The sequence below is a fragment of the Bufo gargarizans genome, chromosome 1 (assembly GCF_014858855.1).
Source record: "Bufo gargarizans isolate SCDJY-AF-19 chromosome 1, ASM1485885v1, whole genome shotgun sequence".
Taxonomy (NCBI): domain Eukaryota; kingdom Metazoa; phylum Chordata; class Amphibia; order Anura; family Bufonidae; genus Bufo; species Bufo gargarizans.
This window is the reverse complement of record NC_058080.1, coordinates 367,593,793-367,615,004: the sequence shown is the minus strand read 5'-3', so window position 1 is coordinate 367,615,004 and position 21,212 is coordinate 367,593,793. Positions and strand designations below refer to the sequence as shown.

At 46.2% G+C, this 21,212-nt stretch overlaps 1 protein-coding gene across 4 annotated transcripts in view; it reads left to right on the top strand.

Moving 5' to 3' along the window:
• The window catches only part of PALM (paralemmin), an 81,095-nt gene that overhangs the window by 17,306 nt on the left and 42,577 nt on the right, over positions 1-21,212 (top strand). Inside the window, exon 1 of one of the 4 annotated variants that reach the window (XM_044284431.1) lies at positions 14,586-14,719. The exons of the other annotated variants lie outside the window; for them this stretch is intronic. The gene's annotated coding sequence lies outside the window, so the exon portion shown is untranslated. Of the gene's footprint in view, positions 1-14,585; positions 14,720-21,212 lie in introns of those variants that run through there. 4 annotated transcript variants of the gene reach the window in all.

The window sequence follows — 21,212 nt, the reverse complement described above, 5'->3', positions numbered from 1 at the left end:
TGCGGCCTACTATTGCAGCGGCGGTCATGCGGGGATCAGAAGCAACACGGGTGCTGGGGAGAAAGGTAAGTACAATCTCTTTTAGTGGCCTGGACATATGGGGGGCATTTTAGATCTTGGATAACCCCTTTAGCACAAGCCACAATCTTAGGTTCCATTCACACGTCCGCAAATGGGTCCGCATCCGTTCCGCAATATCGGGAACAGGTGCAGACCCATTCATTCTCAATGGGGCAGGAATGGATGCGGAGAGCACACTATGTGCTCTCCGCATCCGCATTTCCGGAGAGCGGCCCCGAACTTCCAGGCCACGGCTCCACAAAAAAATAGAACATGTCCTATTCTTGTTCGCAATTGCAGACAAGAATAGGCAGTTCTATGGGGGGGTGCCGGCCGGGTGTATCGCGGATCCGCAATACACTACGTACGTGTGAATGAACCCTTAAGTTGCTATTACACTGCCTGATTTATGGGCAGTGTGAGTGCCGATCGATGAGAACACATCCATGGGTGCTCGTTTGCACTGGCCTGATTACACAGGCCGATGCAGACAGGATGATGGAGGAACGACTGCTTTGCACTTTCGTAGACCCGTAGATGCTTGCTTTGACAGTAGTGGCACCATGGGAAAAGCCGTTTAGAATAGGTCATGCTTAGCCCAGAAATTCAGCAGTAGTTGCCAAATACCCAACACATAGAATCAATTAGAATCTATATCCCATATTTCTCAATGTGTTTATACAAAATTTTGTTGTAAAATTAACCTTTTTAAAAGTTGCGTCTTAATATGCACCAAAATTGTGAAACTTTATTCAATCGCAGAGATTGAAAAGCCAAATGTACCAGTAGCATGATGAGAAACGACGCAAAGTCATTGAACAAACGTCTTAGCAGAAGTAGACATTTTTTGATGGTGAAAGAGTTCAAAATGAGCCAAACTTATTAAGAGACATTTGCCTTTAAAATATGTTTACTGGGAGTGAAATACTGATAACCTATCCTCAGGAGAGACCTTCAGTATCTGATCAGCAGGGGTCGGACACCCGGCACTGCCACCGATCAGGCCGTAGCACACTCGTGAACTCCTCACGGCTCACCAAGCTTCACAAAAAGTATGATTTTACTGCTCCCTCCAGTCCCATCTAGTGGGGTCAACAGTTTAGCATGGTCAAAACTGCTGACAGATTCCCTATAACACCCTCTCCACAGAGGAAATAAAAGGTTATTATCAGTTATAAGTCATTATTTTAACAATAGCAATGTAGAACTGAGGCAAATCAGGTATAATTGAAACATGCAATAATACTCATCTTTTTAATTCAGTTAACCTGCTTTTTGCAGACTTTTTTGGGGAGGAGCTATGAGATTTTAAAGGGGTTCTCTCACTTAGGCCTATTGCACACGGCCGTTTTTTTTTACCGTTTACTGGCCGTTTTTTGCGCTCCGTATACGGTCCGTATATGGAACCATTCATTTCAATGGTTCCGCAAAAAAAACGGAATGTACTCCGTATGCATTCCGTTTCCGTATTTCCGTTTTTCCGTTCCGTTTTAACATAGAACATGTCCTATTATTGCCCGCAAATCACAGTCCGTGGCTCCATTCAAGTCAATGGATCCGCAAAAAAAACGAAACACATACGGAAATGCATCCGTATGTCTTCCGTTTCCGTTCCGTTTTTTCCTGAACCATCTATAGAAAATGTTATGGCCAACCCAATTTTATCTATGTAATTACTGTATACTGTATATGCCATACGGAAAAACGGAACGGAAAAACGGAACAGAAACGGAAACACAACGGAAACAAAAAACGGAACAGCGGATCCATGAAAAACGGACCGCAAAACACTGAAAAAGCCATACGGTCGTGTGCAATAGGCCTTAAGCAAATTGTATTTATCATGTAGAGAAAGTTAACATGAGTAACAGATTATTAGGAAACCATTAAAAAAATAAAACCAAAGCAGTTGGAATAAGATTTTATTTTGATGGATTCTGCTGATATTTTGGGGATCTGACTGTCAATGACAGTGTAAACAGGAATAGTCACAATAGATTGTAAAGCCTGTATTAGACGGGCAGATTTTCTGCCAGATGATCGCTAACGAATATTCATAGTAGCGCTTGTTAGTGACCATCTTGCAGTGTAACACTGCTGCCGATTACCTGATGAACGAGCAAACACTCGATCATTGGGCAATCCAAATCTTTTAACATGTTTAAAAATCTCCGTGCAGACGGGAGATCATGGTGTCTCATCACGACTGGACAGCATGGGGACGAGTGATGGCATAACGATTGCTCCTCCCTATACTGAGGAGGAGATCACTGCATGTAATAGCTGCGGTCTCCTCCACTGGCGAGCAGATGATTGCTGAGAAGGAACGCTTGCCCCCCGACAATCGCCGGCAGAATCAGGCTGTGTAATACAGACTTAACTCATCTGCCTCTATTGTTTTCCAGATAACTGGCAAAAGAGAAGTCTGGTTGCCATTTATCTCCCTCTATCTACTGAAATAACATGCTAATGTGACATGGGGATTTTCTGCCTATGGACAGCCATGAGATATCTAATATTGCCTTTACCTCTATTCTCTATGTTATGAATGTTTCCCAGAATTGTCCCTTACTGCATCCATGTTAATGCTAGCCTGGAGTATATAAAGCTGCCCATACACATTCACTGTCTGTCTCTTCCTCATACACATACACGTTCAGCTCGGCCAGACATGTACTGAATGTGTATTCGATGGGGAGAGAGGAGAAAGCTGCTGCCAGGCGCTTCTGGGAGAATAAAAGTATCGGGGGAGATTCGGGAGCTCCCCACACACATTAGTGTGTCGGACGAACCCAGCGCTCTTGGAAGACAAAAGACCAGAGTGCATGACCAGCTTTAGTGTGGCCTGGTTAATAGGCCTGCAGAAACTGCAGGGAAATACTATGGGGGAGATTTATCAAAACTAGTGTAAAGGAAAACTGACTTAATTGCCCCTAGCAACCAATCAGATTCCACCTTTCATTTTCCAAAGGAGCTCTGAAAAATGAAAGGTGGAATCTGATTGGTTGCTATGGGCAACTAAACCAGTTCTCCTTTACACCAGTTTTAATAAATCTCCCCCTATATGTGCAGAATGAGACTGTGAGTACTGATGGATTGTATATAAGCCATATAAGATCATTGACAGGAGATGTCTTTATTTCCCTAGGTGCTTTAGTGCCTCTAGAGTTAAGGGGGGCCGGGGCATGTCATCCATGGTCTGAGAGCATTTTATTTCTAAATCTCATTAAATTTACAGGAACCCCTCTATGCAGACTTGCAGATCCTCAGGCCTTGCCCCCCCCCCAGGACACAGACTAGACTACATCCTCTTTCCTCCTGCACTCAGACTGCACTCTCGTTATCAGTGACACAGCACATCCCAATCACTAATGTACCAAATCAAGCAAAATCAATAACTATCTATCTATATATCTAATATCTAGCTATCTATCTATCTCTCATATCCACATCTATCTATCTATCCATCTCATATCTATATATATATCTAGCTAATATCTATCTATCTCATATCTATCTATCTATCTAATATCTATCTATCTATCTCATATCTATCCATCCATCTCATATCTATCTATATATCTATCTATCTAATGTCTATCTAATATCTATCTATCTAATGTCTATCTAATATCTATCTATCATATCCCTATCTATCGATCTATCTATCATCTATCGATCTATCTATTTATCTATCTCATATCTATCTATAACTATATATCTAGTGTTTTATATCTATCCATCTGCAGATGTTCAGCTATCCAATTTACAACCCGAATACCTTCCATTTCCATTCTGTTTATTGTGGGTTAGATTTGCTGGTGTTCTCTTGTGTGTGTTTTTGTACCTCCTGTAGATATTAGTGTGTATAGAGTGTCTATTGCTTCTATGTGGCATAGGCAGAGTGTCCGCTTCCTCTAGTCTAGTGCATCTCCCTGGTCCCCTGACGCCTTCTCTCCTCGGTTTCCATGGTGATGTTACCACAGCACCCGCCTCCCTGCAGTGTCAGCCATTAATCCCACACATCTCATCCCTCCCTCAGGGCCTGTCTGGGACACGATGGGAGGAATTTATAGGTGGCATGCTAAAATACAGACAGAAGAAAAAACATTTTGCCAGCTGAGTCCAGAGAAAATGGAAGGACGCCACTTCCATGGATTAGGAGATAGGTACCAGTTAGTGACATTTCAAGGAGATGATGAGGGCAGTGTCATGCTACATGGACAGTAAGAATTCATTTTGGAATAGTCGCCCTAAACCAGTATTTACTTCCGAGTACGATTTATTATGTGCATAAATTCAGTGTCCTGATAAAAAGCGGCATATGGACTAACGCTGGGTCTTACTTTTGAAAAGAATACAAATTGTATAGGGAGCGTTTTTGAAATTGATGACAAGTAAACAGTGCGGGGACATGCCCGTATTCTGGTCGACCACATTCAGCTTTGTAGTAAATATAGAAAAAAGATCGCGGCACTCACAACTAAAAATCTTCTTATTCCAAAATAACAATTAAAAATGCCATTTTGGTACAGGCAGCCGCCATTTTGTGCACTTGACCTTCCTCTGGGCCTTGCATGGAATAAAGAAGATTGTTAGTGGTGAGTGCCGCAAGCCTTTTTCTATGTTTACTACTATTTACTGTGCTGACATCACTGAGCACCTATACCCCTGGTTTGTGGACGCACTCCAGGACCAGGTGAATGTGGGGGGGGGGTTGCTGTGCAGATCCTTGCGTTACAGTGTTGCGGTGCCGGTCAATGTCTCTACTCCTGCTGACATCACTGAGCACCTTATACCCCTGGTTTGTGGACGCACTCCAGGACCAGGTGAATGTGGTGGGGGTTGCTGTGCAGATCCTTGCGTTACAGTGTTGCGGTGCCGGTCAATGTCTCTACTCCTGCTGACATCACTGAGCACCTTATACCCCTGGTTTGTGGACGCACTCCAGGACCAGGTGAATGTGGGGGGGGGGTTGCTGTGCAGATCCTTGCGTTACAGTGTTGCGGTGCCGGTCAATGTCTCTACTCCTGCTGACATCACTGAGCACCTTATACCCCTGGTTTGTGGACGCACTCCAGGACCAGGTGAATGTGGGGGGGGGGGGTTGCTGTGCAGATCCTTGCGTTACAGTGTTGCGGTGCCGGTCAATGACTCTACTCCTGCTGACATTGCTGAGCACCTATACCCCTGGTTTGTGGACGCACTCCAGGACCAGGTGAATGTGGGGGGGGGGGGGGGGGGTTGCTGTGCAGATCCTTGCGTTACAGTGTTGCAGTGCCGGTCAATGACTCTACTCCTGCTGACATTGCTGAGCACCTATACCCCTGGTTTGTGGACGCACTCCAGGTCCAGGTGAATGTGGTGGAGGTTGCTGTGCAGATCCTTGCGTTACAGTGTTGCGGTGCCGGTCAATGTCTCTACTCCTGCTGACATTGCTGAGCACCTATACCCCTGGTTTGTGGACGCACTCCAGGACCAGGTGAATGTGGTGGGGGGGGGGGGGGGGGTTGCTGTGCAGATCCTTGCGTTACAGTGTTGCGGTGCCGGTCAATGACTCTACTCCTGCTGACATTGCTGAGCACCTATACCCCTGGTTTGTGGACGCACTCCAGGACCAGGTGAATGTGGTGGGGGTTGCTGTGCAGATCCTTGCGTTACAGTGTTGCGGTGCCGGTCAATGACTCTACTCCTGCTGACATTGCTGAGCACCTATACCCCTGGTTTGTGGACGCACTCCAGGACCAGGTGAATGGGGGGGGGGGGGGGTTGCTGTGCAGATCCTTGCGTTACAGTGTTGCGGTGCCGGTCAATGACTCTACTCCTGCTGACATTGCTGAGCACCTATACCCCTGGTTTGTGGACGCACTCCAGGACCAGGTGAATGTGGGGGGGGGGTTGCTGTGCAGATCCTTGCGTTACAGTGTTGCGGTGCCGGTCAATGTCTCTACTCCTGCTGACATTGCTGAGCACCTATACCCCTGGTTTGTGGACGCACTCCAGGACCAGGTGAATGTGGTGGGGGTTGCTGTGCAGATCCTTGCGTTACAGTGTTGCGGTGCCGGTCAATGACTCTACTCCTGCTGACATTGCTGAGCACCTATACCCCTGGTTTGTGGACGCACTCCAGGTCCAGGTGAATGTGGTGGGGGTTGCTGTGCAGATCCTTGCGTTACAGTGTTGCGGTGCCGGTCAATGTCTCTACTCCTGCTGACATCACTGAGCACCTATACCCCTGGTTTGTGGACGCACTCCAGGACCAAGTGAATGTGGTGGGGGTTGCTGTGCAGATCCTTGCGTTACAGTGTTGCGGTGCCGGTCAATGTCTCTACTCCTGCTGACATTGCTGAGCACCTATACCCCTGGTTTGTGGACGCACTCCAGGTCCAGGTGAATGTGGTGGGGGTTGCTGTGCAGATCCTTGCGTTACAGTGTTGCGGTGCCGGTCAATGTCTCTACGCCTGCTGACATTGCTGAGCACCTATACCCCTGGTTTGTGGACGCACTCCAGGTCCAGGTGAATGTGGTGGGGGTTGCTGTGCAGATCCTTGCGTTACAGTGTTGCGGTGCCGATCAATGTCTCTACTCCTGCTGACATTGCTGAGCACCTATACCTCTGGTTTGTGGACGCACTCCAGGTCCAGGTGAATGTGGTGGGGGTTGCTGTGCAGATCCTTGCGTTACAGTGTTGCGGTGCCGGTAATGTCTCTACGCCTGCTGACATTGCTGAGCACCTATACCACTGGTTTGTGGACGCACTCCAGGTCCAGGTGAATGTGGTGGGGGTTGCTGTGCAGATCCTTGCGTTACAGTGTTGCGGTGCCGGTCAATGTCTCTACTCCTGCTGACATTGCTGAGCACCTATACCCCTGGTTTGTGGACGCACTCCAGGTCCAGGTGAATGTGGTGGGGGTTGCTGTGCAGATCCTTGCGTTACAGTGTTGCGGTGCCGGTCAATGACTCTACTCCTGCTGACATTGCTGAGCACCTATACCCCTGGTTTGTGGACGCACTCCAGGTCCAGGTGAATGTGGTGGGGGTTGCTGTGCAGATCCTTGCGTTACAGTGTTGCGGTGCCGGTCAATGACTCTACTCCTGCTGACATTGCTGAGCACCTATACCCCTGGTTTGTGGACGCACTCCAGGTCCAGGTGAATGTAGTGGGGGTTGCTGTGCAGATCCTTGCGTTACAGTGTTGCGGTGCCGGTCAATGTCTCTACTCCTGCTGACATCACTGAGCACCTATACCCCTGGTTTGTGGACGCACTCCAGGTCCAGGTGAATGTGGTGGGGGTTGCTGTGCAGATCCTTGCGTTACAGTGTTGCGGTGCCGGTCAATGTCTCTACTCCTGCTGACATTGCTGAGCACCTATACCCCTGGTTTGTGAACGCACTCCAGGTCCAGGTGAATGTGGTGGGGGTTGCTGTGCAGATCCTTGCGTTACAGTGTTGCGGTGCCAGTCAATGTCTCTACTCCTGCTGACATTGCTGAGGACCTATACACCTGGTTTGTGGACGCACTCCAGGTCCAGGTGAATGTGGTGGGGGTTGCTGTGCAGATCCTTGCGTTACAGTGTTGCGGTGCCGGTCAATGACTCTACTCCTGCTGACATTGCTGAGCACCTATACCCCTGGTTTGTGGACGCACTCCAGGACCAAGTGAATGTGGTGGGGGTTGCTGTGCAGATCCTTGCGTTACAGTGTTGCGGTGCCGGTCAATGACTCTACTCCTGCTGACATTGCTGAGCACCTATACCCCTGGTTTGTGAACGCACTCCAGGTCCAGGTGAATGTGGTGGGGGTTGCTGTGCAGATCCTTGCGTTACAGTGTTGCGGTGCCGGTCAATGACTCTACTCCTGCTGACATTGCTGAGCACCTATACCCTGGGTTTGTGGACGCACTCCAGGTCCAGGTGAATGTGGTGGGGGTTGCTGTGCAGATCCTTGCGTTACAGTGTTGCGGTGCCAGTCAATGTCTCTACTCCTGCTGACATTGCTGAGGACCTATACACCTGGTTTGTGGACGCACTCCAGGTCCAGGTGAATGTGGTGGGGGTTGCTGTGCAGATCCTTGCGTTACAGTGTTGCGGTGCCGGTCAATGACTCTACTCCTGCTGACATTGCTGAGCACCTATACCCCTGGTTTGTGGACGCACTCCAGGACCAAGTGAATGTGGTGGGGGTTGCTGTGCAGATCCTTGCGTTACAGTGTTGCGGTGCCGGTCAATGACTCTACTCCTGCTGACATTGCTGAGCACCTATACCCCTGGTTTGTGAACGCACTCCAGGTCCAGGTGAATGTGGTGGGGGTTGCTGTGCAGATCCTTGCGTTACAGTGTTGCGGTGCCGGTCAATGACTCTACTCCTGCTGACATTGCTGAGCACCTATACCCCGGGTTTGTGGACGCACTCCAGGTCCAGGTGAATGTGGTGGGGGTTGCTGTGCAGATCCTTGCGTTACAGTGTTGCGGTGCCGGTCAATGACTCTACTCCTGCTGACATTGCTGAGCACCTATACCCCTGGTTTGTGAACGCACTCCAGGTCCTGGTGAATGTGGTGGGGGTTGCTGTGCAGATCCTTGCGTTACAGTGTTGCGGTGCCGGTCAATAACTCTACTCCTGCTGACATTGCTGAGCACCTATACCCCTGGTTTGTGGACGCACTCCAGGTCCAGGTGAATGTGGTGGGGGTTGCCGTGCAGATCCTTGCGTTACAGTGTTGCGGTGCCGGTCAATGTCTCTACTCCTGCTGACATTGCTGAGCACCTATACCCCTGGTTTGTGGACGCACTCCAGGACCAGGTGAATGTGGTGGGGGTTGCTGTGCAGATCCTTGCGTTACTGTGTTGCGGTGCCGGTCAATGTCTCTACTCCTGCTGGCATCGCTGAGCACCTATACCCCTGGTTTGTGGACGCACACTACAGGTCCAGGTGAATGTGGTGGGGGTTGCTGTGCAGATCCTTGCGTTACAGTGCCGGTCAATGTCTCTACTCCTGCTGACATTGCTGAGCACCTATACCCCTGGTTTGTGAACGCACTCCAGGTCCTGGTGAATGTGGTGGGGGTTGCTGTGCAGATCCTTGCGTTACAGTGTTGCAGTGCCGGTCAATGACTCTACTCCTGCTGACATTGCTGAGCACCTATACCCCTGGTTTGTGAATGCACTCCAGGTCCTGGTGAATGTGGTGGGGGTTGCTGTGCAGATCCTTGCGTTACAGTGTTGCGGTGCCGGTCAATGACTCTACTCCTGCTGACATTGCTGAGCACCTATACCCCTGGTTTGTGGACGCACTCCAGGTCCAGGTGAATGTGGTGGGGGTTGCCGTGCAGATCCTTACGTTACAGTGTTGCGGTGCCGGTCAATGTCTCTACTCCTGCTGACATTGCTGAGCACCTATACCCCTGGTTTGTGGACGCACTCCAGGTCCAGGTGAATGTGGTGGGGGTTGCTGTGCAGTTCCTTGCGTTGCAGTGCCGGTCAATGACTCTACTCCTGCTGACATCGCTGAGCACCTATACCCCTGGTTTGTGGACGCACTCCAGGTCCAGGCGAATGTGGTAGGGGGTGGCTGTGCAGATCCTTGCGTTACAGTGTTGCAGTGCCGGTCAATGACTCTACTCCTGCTGACATTGCTGAGCACCTATACCCCTGGTTTGTGGACGCACTCCAGGTCCAGGTGAATGTGGTGGAGGTTGCTGTGCAGATCCTTGCGTTACAGTGTTGCAGTGCCGGTCAATGTCTCTACTCCTGCTGACACATATAGCTTTGTGAAAGCAAAGTGGGGGACACTTATTAAATTGGTGTGAAGTAGAACCGGTTTAGTTGCCCATAGCAACCAGTCAGATTCCACCTTTCATTTTTCTGAGCTTTACACCAGTTTGCTAAATCTATCCCATAGTTTACTGGTACAAACCAATCTGTCATTGAATGCAACGCCTGAAGGGGTTGTCCACGTTGGACAATGGCATTTTGTTAGAGAGATCCCCGGGCAATAAGCTGAGAAGATTATGGCCTACTTCTTGAACCTCAGCAATCAGCTGGTATCTGTGAGGGAACAGGGCACCAACTGTTTGGTAACTGCAGCACCACCACAGGGGAAATAAGGAACTACACGATCAGAGGCTCTGTTCACATCTGTGTTGGAACCTCCATTGTAGATTCCATCACATTGACAGAAAATGTAGCGCTGTATGCGGTATGGTTTTTTGTAGCAATACAATGGACCCCATTATAAGTCAATGGGGTGTGTCGGGTGTCGTTGTGGTATGCCGGGTTGAATTCAGTTTTTATGCAGAACGTAAAAAATTCACCACAGAGATGTGAGCTCACCCAGGGCCCTTCAGAACTAGAGACACTTTTTATGGTCAACCTATCCTGTGTCTAATGGGTAAGGGGCCTGGATGTGGGTGCTGCCCGGGGGTCCGCACTTCCGTTCCGCAAAAAAATTGAACATGTCCTATTCTTGTCCGCAATGGCGGCCAAGAATAGGCATTTTCTATCATAGCGCTAGCATGTACGGTCTGCAAATTGCGGAATGCACATAGGCTAGTATCCGTTTTATTTTATTACGCAATATGTCCACCTTCTTTACATGTAAGGTCCAGTACGATTGTCGTGTTTTGGAGCCCACATCTACCCTGTTCCATCTTCAGGGTCATACATTCTGTATGATGTATTCATTGCTTGTAGCTAGACTTGTTTTTGTCCAATGCATATTCCACTGATGATTAGCATATATAATTTAGTTTTTAGCATACTTTTAAACTTCATAAAATGGAAAACTGAGAACATTAACCCCTCAGTGCCTGTTTCGGACCAAGCATGTTTTTTGTCTGACAATTTATAGAATTTTATGATGCCATTTTGGGGTACACATAACTCTCTGATTACCTTTATTCAAACCCTATAGTGACCCCAGAATGCTCGGGCCCCTCTTCTAGAGCATACTTAGCTGCTTCCCTCTGAATCCCTTCACGGCCGCCGCTGCATCTCCCCGTCACACGAATTGAAACATCTGGCGATGAAGGTGTGCAGCCAATAGCAGGCCGTGACGGTGACCAGCCTCCCTAGCTCCCGGCCTGCTATTAGTTGCACCCCCTCATCGCCGTATGTCTTGATCCCCCCTTTTTATATATCGAGCTGACCCATCACAGCGTGTTGAGACACAATACTTATTATTTATTTACAAGTGGTCACTGGGACCAATGGTTGTCTCTAGGTTGACACATGTGATTGTTATCTAATATAAAACATAACGTTTATTGTTTATTAATAAAACACTACACTAAACTCACAATAAAAATTCTCAGCTATGTCTGCAATCTATATAATAATAAGCTATGTCCTAGTGGTGGCTGTAGGGTAGGCTGGAGGTTCTAATAGCTTCCCTTATCTGCTGTACTGCTTCCCTGATACTTGCACTGTTATTCCACAGTGTGGAGTCACTCGTGGTGGCCGGTGAACACTCTCAGAAAATCGCCTCACTAGCTATATAGCGCTTTCTGTTATTCGCTAATTGTTCAACGCAGGCATAAACTGTCTAAAAAACATGCTCTATTTCACTCTGCCCCTCAACATGTTTCACCAAGAACTTGGCGTCCTCAGGGGTTCGGGCAGTCTGCCCCCTTTAACTCTTTCTGTGAAAAAGATTTTTACGTTATAAATTTTGCGGCGCAAATTTTTTGCCATAAATAACACTATATCTTTGTTCTCTGGGTTAGTACGATTAGAGTGATACCATTTAACGTTTTACTACTTTTGCGCAATAAAACCCCTTTTTTTAGAAGAAAATCTTTTTGCATCTCCACATCCCAAGACCCATAACTTTTTTTATTTTTCTTTCTATGGAGTTTTGTCAGGGTTTGATCTTTGCAGGATAACTTTTAGTTTTCATTTTGGGATTATGACGTGGCATTACGGATGTGGTGTTACGGACGTGGCGATACCAAACGCGGGGGAGATTTTATTTTTGCAATTTTTTTTCATTGAAAAGTGCATTTTTAATGGAAAAAAGTGTTTTGTTTATTGGAATTTTTTAAACTTTTTTTAACCACTTAATAGTCCCACAAGGGGACTATAACAGGCAATATTTTGATTGACATTGTGCCTGTGATTGCATTGCATTTCCTGGGCAAAGAATCAGGACAAAGAACAAAATGGGGCCCACAATTTTGGTGCCAGGTTTTGCTTGTGTTAGCTTTCCCCTCCATTCCCTTTTTCATGACTCCTGATCTAATTCCCAGCCCCACATTTGCTAACAATGCAGTTCCTCTGGAGAAACCAGTTGTCACCAGATGACAAAGGAGATTACACCCCCCTGTCATGGACCCCATTGCATACTTATCAACATTTTAATTGGCAAATTGGGCATCTAGGCCCACCCCCTGTGAATGGCCTAAATACACCCAGGAACACCCAGGAAATGATGGCAACGAATCCAATAGACCCCATTGTAAGGCCCCTTTCACACGGGCGAGTTTTCCGTGCGGGTGCGATGCGTGCGGTGAACGCATTGCACCCGCACTGAATCCTGACCCATTCATTTCTATGAGACTGTGCACACGAGCGGTGATTTTCACGCATCACTTGTGCGTTGCGTGAAAATCGCAGCATGCTCCTCTTTGTGCGTTTTTCACGTAACGCAGGCCCTATAGAAATGAATGGGGTTGCGTGAAAATCGCATGCATCCGCAAGCAAGTGCGGATGCGGTGCGATTTTCACGCATGGGTTCTAGGTGACAGTCTATTCACTGTATTATTTTCCCTTATAACATGGTTATAAGGGAAAATAATAGCATTCTGAATACAGAATGCTTTGTATAATAGTGCTGGAGGGGTTAAAAATAATAAAAAAGTTAACTCACCTTCTCCTCTTGTTAGCGCAGATGCCGGTCTGTTCTTTATCTGTGGGCTAAAGGACCTTTGATGACGTCAGATCACATGCTCCATCACCATGGTGATGGACCATGTGATTGGAGCATGTGATCTGACGTCACCTCAGGTCATTCAGTCCACAGCTAAAGAACAGAGTGGCATCTGCGCGAACAAGAGGAGAAGGTGAGTTAACTTTTTTATTATTTTTAACCCTTCCAGCACTATTATACAAAGCATTCTGTAGTCAGAATGCTATTATTTTCCCTTATAACCATGTTATAAGGGAAAATAATACAATCTTCAGAACATCAATCCCAAGCCCGAACTTCTGTGAAGAAGTTCGGGTCTGGGTACCAAACATGCGCGATTTTTCTCACGCGAGTGCAAAACGCATGACAATGTTTTGCACTCGCGCAGAAAAATCGCGCATTTTCCCGCAACGCACCCGCCTCTTATCCGGGCAAAAAACATGACGCCCGTGTGAAAGAGGCCTAAGTCAGCAGTCGGCCAAACGGTCTGTCATATGATGAATCTAACACTCTCATTATTTCCATGTTTCTGACCCTCTAGCAGAACAGGAAGAAAAGCATAAAAATGTACATAAATGACAACAGAGTGTAACACGGTCAACGGACTATGATGCGTGCAAGCGCTACATCCTGTTCAATACTTACCTGCATTCTGTATCTCTTATAGCGGCAGTGCAGTGTAATTACAACTTACTCTCCCAAAAGCAGTAATTACACCGCACTGCTGCCACAAGGGAGAAGACGTGCAGGTAAAATTTGAAGAGGACGCAACCCTTGCACGAGAGCCATGACCCATTCAAACAACTGATCAGCAGAGGTGACTAAGGGTACATTCATATACGATACACGGATACCGGCCCGGATGCGGACCCAGAAATATGGTCATGTGAATGGACCCTAAGGCTACATTCACACGAACGTATGAATGAGTCCGCATCCGTTCCGCAATTTTGCGGAATGGATGCGGACCCATTCATTTCTGTGGGGCCACAAAAGATGTGGACAGCACACCGTTGCTCTGTGCCGCGGCCCCGCAAAAAACAAAACAAAAAACATGTCCCATTCTTGTCTACAATTGCGCACAAGAATAGGTATTTTCCATGATAGCCACAGCATATGCGGTCTGCAAATTGTGGAACGCACATGGGCCGGTAAAACACAACGGATCCGCAAAACGCAACTTTCCTGTGAATGTAGCCTAACCCTAAGGATAGGTCATGAATATTATACCCCTTTAATTTTTACACTGCAATGGATCCAAATTAGGTTTTCATGTGTTACATATATGTAAAGAAAAGAATACATATCAGTAGCAGGCATGACGTTAAATACGCACACACACACACACACACACACACACTATATATATATATACACTGCTAGTAGGTATACCTTTCTGAAATACATCCCTCAGCCCCCAATTCTTTCTTCACCAGTATTGTACTAGTAGGGTGGGGTATCTCCTTCCCTTGTTATTATAGGATGAGCTCATTTTCCATCCACCCTTTCCCTTGGGACGCCTATCTGTGATTGGCCGTGTACCCTGAGAAGCATAGTAACAATGCTTATGTGCAAATGGATTCATTCCAGAGTATCCGGGAAAACGTAGAGCCTGTCTTGTCAGTCAGTACCTGTGTAAAGTGAAAAAGAGAAATCCCAGCAGTCGTGTCTTGATGCAAATCAGATATCCTTTATTCCATAAATGAAAATAGTCCTATAACCAGGACGCGTTTCGGTGATGTGCCTTCATCAACAGGTATATGCTGCACTGGGCCTGATGCGGGGGGGGGGGGGGGGTCTCTTTAGCAATATTTTTTCATATTAGCCTTGTTGTTCTCAATCATTTCATCCTGTCAGATGTTTGTCTGTGCTTCAGGAAAAAGTGTCTAGGATTTGATGTCACCTGGCAGGAGACACCAGAAAGGCAGCACTGGAGCTGTAATGGATTTAACAGGTTATTTTATACCATTTCTAAAAAACATCTTGGACAGCCTCATAAACACATTTTTTTATTTATTTTTTGCCCAATGCAATCTACAAAACTGTTCATAAAATGAATGATCTGCTTAAAGGGGTATTAAATTGTTAGTGTATGGCCCCTTTACACGTGATGACAATCGGGGAAATTATTCAGAAGGAGCATTCCTAGGAATGCTGTTTCCTGAAAATTGTCCTGTGTAAAGGTGCCACCAATCACCCAATGAATGAGCAAACACTTCTTCATCTGGTGAAGGTATCAATGATGCGGGCAGCACAGGACTTGGGCAGGCTGTCCTCTGCTGGATTTCTTTGATGCATGTGTGAAAGTCTTCCTTGTGAAATTGTGCTGGTCTTGTTCTTCTACACAGCACCTGATCTCAGCACGTCGAGCTGTGGTGTAAATTATGGCCGAGGAATAGAGCAATAGTCTGAGCCACTCATAAAACAGTGCTTGGATTTTAAACCACCTCAGAACTTTAGACATGTGCATGTTAGGGTACTTTCACACTAGCGTTATTCTTTTCCGGCATAGAGTTCCGTCCTAGGGGCTCAATACCGGAAAATAACTGATTAGTTTTATCCCCATGCATTCTGAATGGAGAGAAATCTGTTCAGGATGCATCAGGATGTCTTCAGTTCAGTCTTTTTGACTGATCAGGACGGAGATAATACCGCAGCATGCTACGATTTTATCTCTGGCCCAAAAAACGGAACACCTACCTGAATGCTGGATCTGGCATTTTTTTCCATAGGAATGTATTAGTGCCGGATCCGTCAAGACTGAAAAAAAGGTGATAAAAATAAATGCTGGATCTATTTTCCCGGATGACACCGGATAGACGGATCTGGCATTTCAATGCATTTGTAAGACAGATCATGATACTGATCAGTCTTACAAATGCCATCAGTTGGCATACGTTTTGCCGGATCCGGTAGGCAGTTCCGGCGACGGAACTGCTTGCCGGATTACTCTGCTGCAAGTGTGAAAGTATGCTAAGGTCGCGTTCACATATGTGATGTGATCTCCGGCAGTCTGTTCCAGTGGAGGAGCAGACTGACGGAGTCCACTGTATCGGGCATAGCCGGATACCACCGTGAACTGCTGAATCCCCATTCACTGAAATGACATCCGGCGGGGATCCAGCGCATATGTGAACCCTGCCTAAAGCTGGCGGATTAGATTAAGGTTCCTGCACACGGGTTGGATTTAAATGCCGTGATTTAGTGATGGATATTTCCATGGATCTGCTGCAAATTCGCCGCAAAATCCACAAGTGTTACATATTTTGCGGAGTGAAATCACATTGAAAGGAGTGAAACCCACAGTGACGTCATGCATGGAGACGTCACCGCTGCAGCCAGCCATTGGCTGCGTCTCCACATGACCCCAGTCAAACAGAAAGTTTACCAGAAGGGACAGGAGAGCTATGGCAGGAGACCAAAGGAGTAGGGACCTAGTTGCCAGGGTCTGCCTGATAGGCCCCCATAGGTGGACAACCCCTTTAAGTGAAGATGAATAGTGAAATATTATAGTGGGTGTTATGAGAATGTTGCATATAGTGATGTGTGAGTAAATGAAGTTGACTGTATGACTAATAGGATTGTTTTACAATTGGCTGCTTTGTTTTGAACGCCTTGTCTTGGTTCTTAATAAGAGTGAAGTTCCAGATTATGAGCTGGCTCACATAAAAGGTTAGGGAGTTAGATAAATAGCAGTTCCTAACAGGTCATTTTGAAGACAACTCCCGTCCACCATATGACCTACTAGTGACCAACACTGTACTCCAGAATGGAGAACCACTGTGGTGGTCACAGGTGGTCCATGCACTACATCAACAGGCAGTTATTTGAATGGGCAACATTTGAAGATGGGGAAATGTATATAGGTGTCTTTCCACAGTGATAACAGCGGATCCACTGAGGTTGGAGAAGCTGGTCCCACAGCGATCAGCAGATCATAAGGCCGACATCTTTGTAAAGCTGTAGGGCAGCTACCTGACTCCAGAGACATGTAGGGATCTGCTCCGAGTTTGGCATCTTGATATGTGATCGTTTTTCTCTAAGGCTGGGTTCACACCTGAGCGTTTTACAGCGCGTTCCTACGCGCTGTAAAACGCACAACAGGCAAGAACCAATGATTCCCTATGGGAATGGTTCACACCTGGGCGTTTTACAGCGCGTACGATCGCGCTGTAAAACGCCCGCCGCTCAAACAAGTACAGGAGCTTTTTTTGGCGCGTTTGACGCGCGTTTGGGCCATAGACTCTTTGGACAACACTGCTGTCAATCACCCAAACGCGCGTTTACTATTACAAAAAACGTGCATAAAAACGCGCGACAAAATCGCGCATAAAAACGCGCGTTTGCGCAACGCTCAGGTGTGAACCCAGCCTCAAAGCACTGTCAATGACATCGGCTTCACATGTTTTATGGTATAAACTGTGAGCGCCTTCAACATAGGCCTCATTCACACGGCGATATTCAGTTTTCGTTCCACAAAAAAAAGGCATACTTTTCTGTGTGTATTCCCTCTTTTTTACTTATATCGTGCACATGGATCATACATTTGTGCATGTCATCATTGAAATGTATGGTTATCAGGCTATCAGTTTAAAAACGGATAGCACACTGAAGAAAAAATGGGGTAGGGGGTGAGTCAGATAGATACACTGTGGTGAGTTAGTTTTTTCTGCCTTTGGTCTCCAGAAATATGCCTTTGGTCTGATAAGGTGTCCCGCTAGTGGTGTACCATTAGTCCTTTTTCACACAACCGTTCTTTTTTCCGTATAAGGAACCATTCATTTTAATGGTTCCGCAAAAAAAACTGAATGTGTTCCGTATGCTTTCCGTTTTTCCGTTCCGTTAAAAGATAGAACATATCCTAATATTGCCCATAAATTACATTCCGTGGCTCCATTCAAGTCAATGGGTCCGCAAAAAAAAAACTGAACACATACGGAAATTCATCCGTAATTACTGTATACTGTATATGCCATACGGAAAAACGGAACAGAAACAGAAACAAAAAAAGGATCCGGAAAAAACGGCCAGCAAAACACTGAAAAAGCCATGTGATCGTGTGAAAGAGGCCTTAATGAGGCAAAGTAGGGCAGCGTTTCTTTGACTGTGGGGAGGTGGCAGCATTTTGGCACATATGTCGGTCATTCATGCACTTTGGGAGGCATAGTGCCACCTTTTATATCAGGCAGAAGCTAAAGGCATCAGCGACTATGGTAGTGCAGTGACATTAACTTCACCCAAGAAGTGCCAGCCTTTAGTCTTTAAATTTCGTTAGCTACCTAATTATATTTTAAATAAGTCATGTAAGATACAGTTTCTTACTGTGCTGGAATGGAAAATGGTATCTGTTTAGCTGATTTAAAAATAACATAATGTGATTCTTACCATCACTTTCATTACCACAAAACTTTTCATCCCTATGTCAAGTCAGGTCGCAGTGGGGTATGGCAGTGGGATTAAGGTTTTACCCCAAAAAACACCACACCACACAGAACTTGCGGAAACACGTACTGTTTACCTAGTAACATGGCCTTGATAGCTCATGTCCTTCCTGGCAGGCCACAGCCTGCTTTTGCCGGCTAGGCCTCTGCTCCTAGGACACGCTTGCATGCTCCCTCTGGCTTCTTAAGGGCCTGTGCATTTCCTAATTTTCACCAGCCAATGTCTGAAAACCTAGGGGGACTTCAGGCACCTTCCCCAGTGGGAGAGTGAGCAACAGTTGTCTTGCTTGCTAGTTTCCTGTGAAGGTGCGCTGTATTCATTTGTCTGCCCGTTAGGGTCCATTCACACGTCCGTTTTTTCTTTCCTGATCTGTTCCATTTTTTTCAGGAACAGATCAGGACCAGATCTGGACCCATTCATTTTCAATGGGTCCTGGAAAAAATCGGACAGCACAATGTGTGCTGTCCGTTTCCGTTGTTCCGTTCCGCATGTCCGTTTAAATATAAAACATGTCCTATTCTTGTCCTGAAAAATCGGATCCTGGTACAATACAAAGTCAATGGATCCGCAAAAAACGGATGACATTCGGATGTCATTCCGTATGTCATCCGTTTTTTGCGGATTCCGTTCCTGGAAACACATAACAAATTTATTTTATTTTTTTCAATTTTTTTTCAATTTTTTTTCAAAGAAATCCAAACAACTTTATTTGATTATTGAAATGTATACATGTTTCCGTTTTTTGCGGATCCGCAAAAAACGGATGACATACGGAAACATTTTCAGGAACAACGGATCCGCAAAAAACGGACCGTTTTTCAGGATGAAAAAAAACAGGACGTGTGAATGGACCCTTAGGCCTCTTTCACACGACAGTATGTCCATTTCAGTGTTTTGCGGTCCGTTTTTCACGGATCCGTTGTTCCGTTTTTTGCTTCCGTTGTGGTTCCGTTTCCGTTCCGTTGTTCCGTTCCGTTTTTCCGTATGGCAAATACAGTATACAGTAATTTCATATTAAAAATTGGGCTGGGCATAACATTTTCAATAGATGGTTCCGCAAAAAACGGAACGGATACGGAAGACATACGGATGCATTTCCGTATGCATTCCGTTTTTTTTGCGGACCCATAGACTTTAATGGAGCCACGGAACGTGATTTGCGGCCAAATATAGGACATGTTCTATCTTTAAACGGAACGGAAAAACGGAAATACGGAAACGGAATGCACACGGAGTACATTCCGTTTTTTTTGCGGAACCATTGAAATGAATGGTTCCGTATACGGACCGTATACGGACCGCAAAAAACGGCCCGCAAAACGGAAAAAAAAAACGGTTGTGTGAAAGAGGCCTTAACTGGATTCTGACTCTCCACTGCCTGACCTTTGCCTAAGCTCTTCATTGATCCTTTGCTGCCTATTCTGACCTTGGCCTGCTTACTGTATTGCACATATTCTACCTGCCCTGGCCTCAGCCTGTCCCTGACCAAAATTGTGCCTAACCCCTCGCTGATCCATACCGGTGTCTTTGATCCCCATAGGTCAGCTGTCAACCACGCAGGGACTACTTCAGAAGGCATCGGCGTGGTGCCCCCCTGCAGTGAAGTCCAGATCCCTATATAGTGGTTGAGAGTGACGGAACTCCCAGGATAATGCTCTTAGGGTTAGTCCATAGTCAGATCTTCTGGGTGACACAGTAGTTCCACACCCACTGCTGTAACACCATTATAGGTCAGTGGGATCTGTACGTGCTGTGGTTGTCCTTCAGTAGGGGTTAGTGTTTTTCACTCACGTTCTTACAAGTATACAATTAGAAATTTTAAATTGTAATATCTCATTTACAGTCTTAAGGGTGTGTCTTGGATCGCCTGATTATGGAGCACGCATTCTTATGTCATTATGAAGAGCATGTATTCATGGTTTAATTTTTAAGTACGTCTAATATTTATCTGCATTCAGCTTGACACACATCACAAATCTTTTTAGAAACCTCACATGAAAGACCCTCAGCCAGCCTGCAGCAGTTTCTCTGTGACAGTTACTGGTTTTTATGGGTTTGTGCAATCTGCATCTTTTATATGTGGTGCGTATGCAATCCTTCTGTGTGTCCTTCACTTCTACATCAATGAATTTGCTTTTAATGGAATGCAGATAATGGAGGCTCTTATCTCCCCTCCCCCACTCTCCTACTCTCCAGGGTCTCCTTTCTCGTCCACTCATCTTGATAACTGTCAGTGTTGCACTGCCCCCAGCATCACTGGACATTGTCTGTATCCTGTAGTGCCCCACCTATGTTTTTATTCTGGTGAAACTTCTAATGCCCAACTTGGTTACCAGTTTCCACTCTATGGCTGGTATTGTGCTTGTTTTCTTTATCCTCTCTCCCAGTGTAGTGCTTTTCCAGGCCATGTCTCCTGCTGGGTCCCATGATCCCATCACAAGGACCCCAGGAGCCTGAGGCGCAAGGTTTGAATATATGTCATTACCATGTGCGCAGCTTGAACTAACACCTCCCAGGCTGCAGCATTAACCCTTGTTTCAGAGTTGTAATACTTGGCTACAATAGAATAATCTACTTACTTTGGAACCTGAAAACATTTCTAAGATGAAAAATAACCCAATTGATGACCACCGTTGGAGCTATAGATTGACAATTTAAAGGAATTTTTGTGAAATAAAAATACTATATATACGGTAATTTCCAACATTTATTATTATTTATTAATAAAGTCCCATTCCTTGGCGCTGTACATGAAAAGGGCGTGCGTACATAATACCGAACTGAATTGTAATAAGCATGAACAAGAG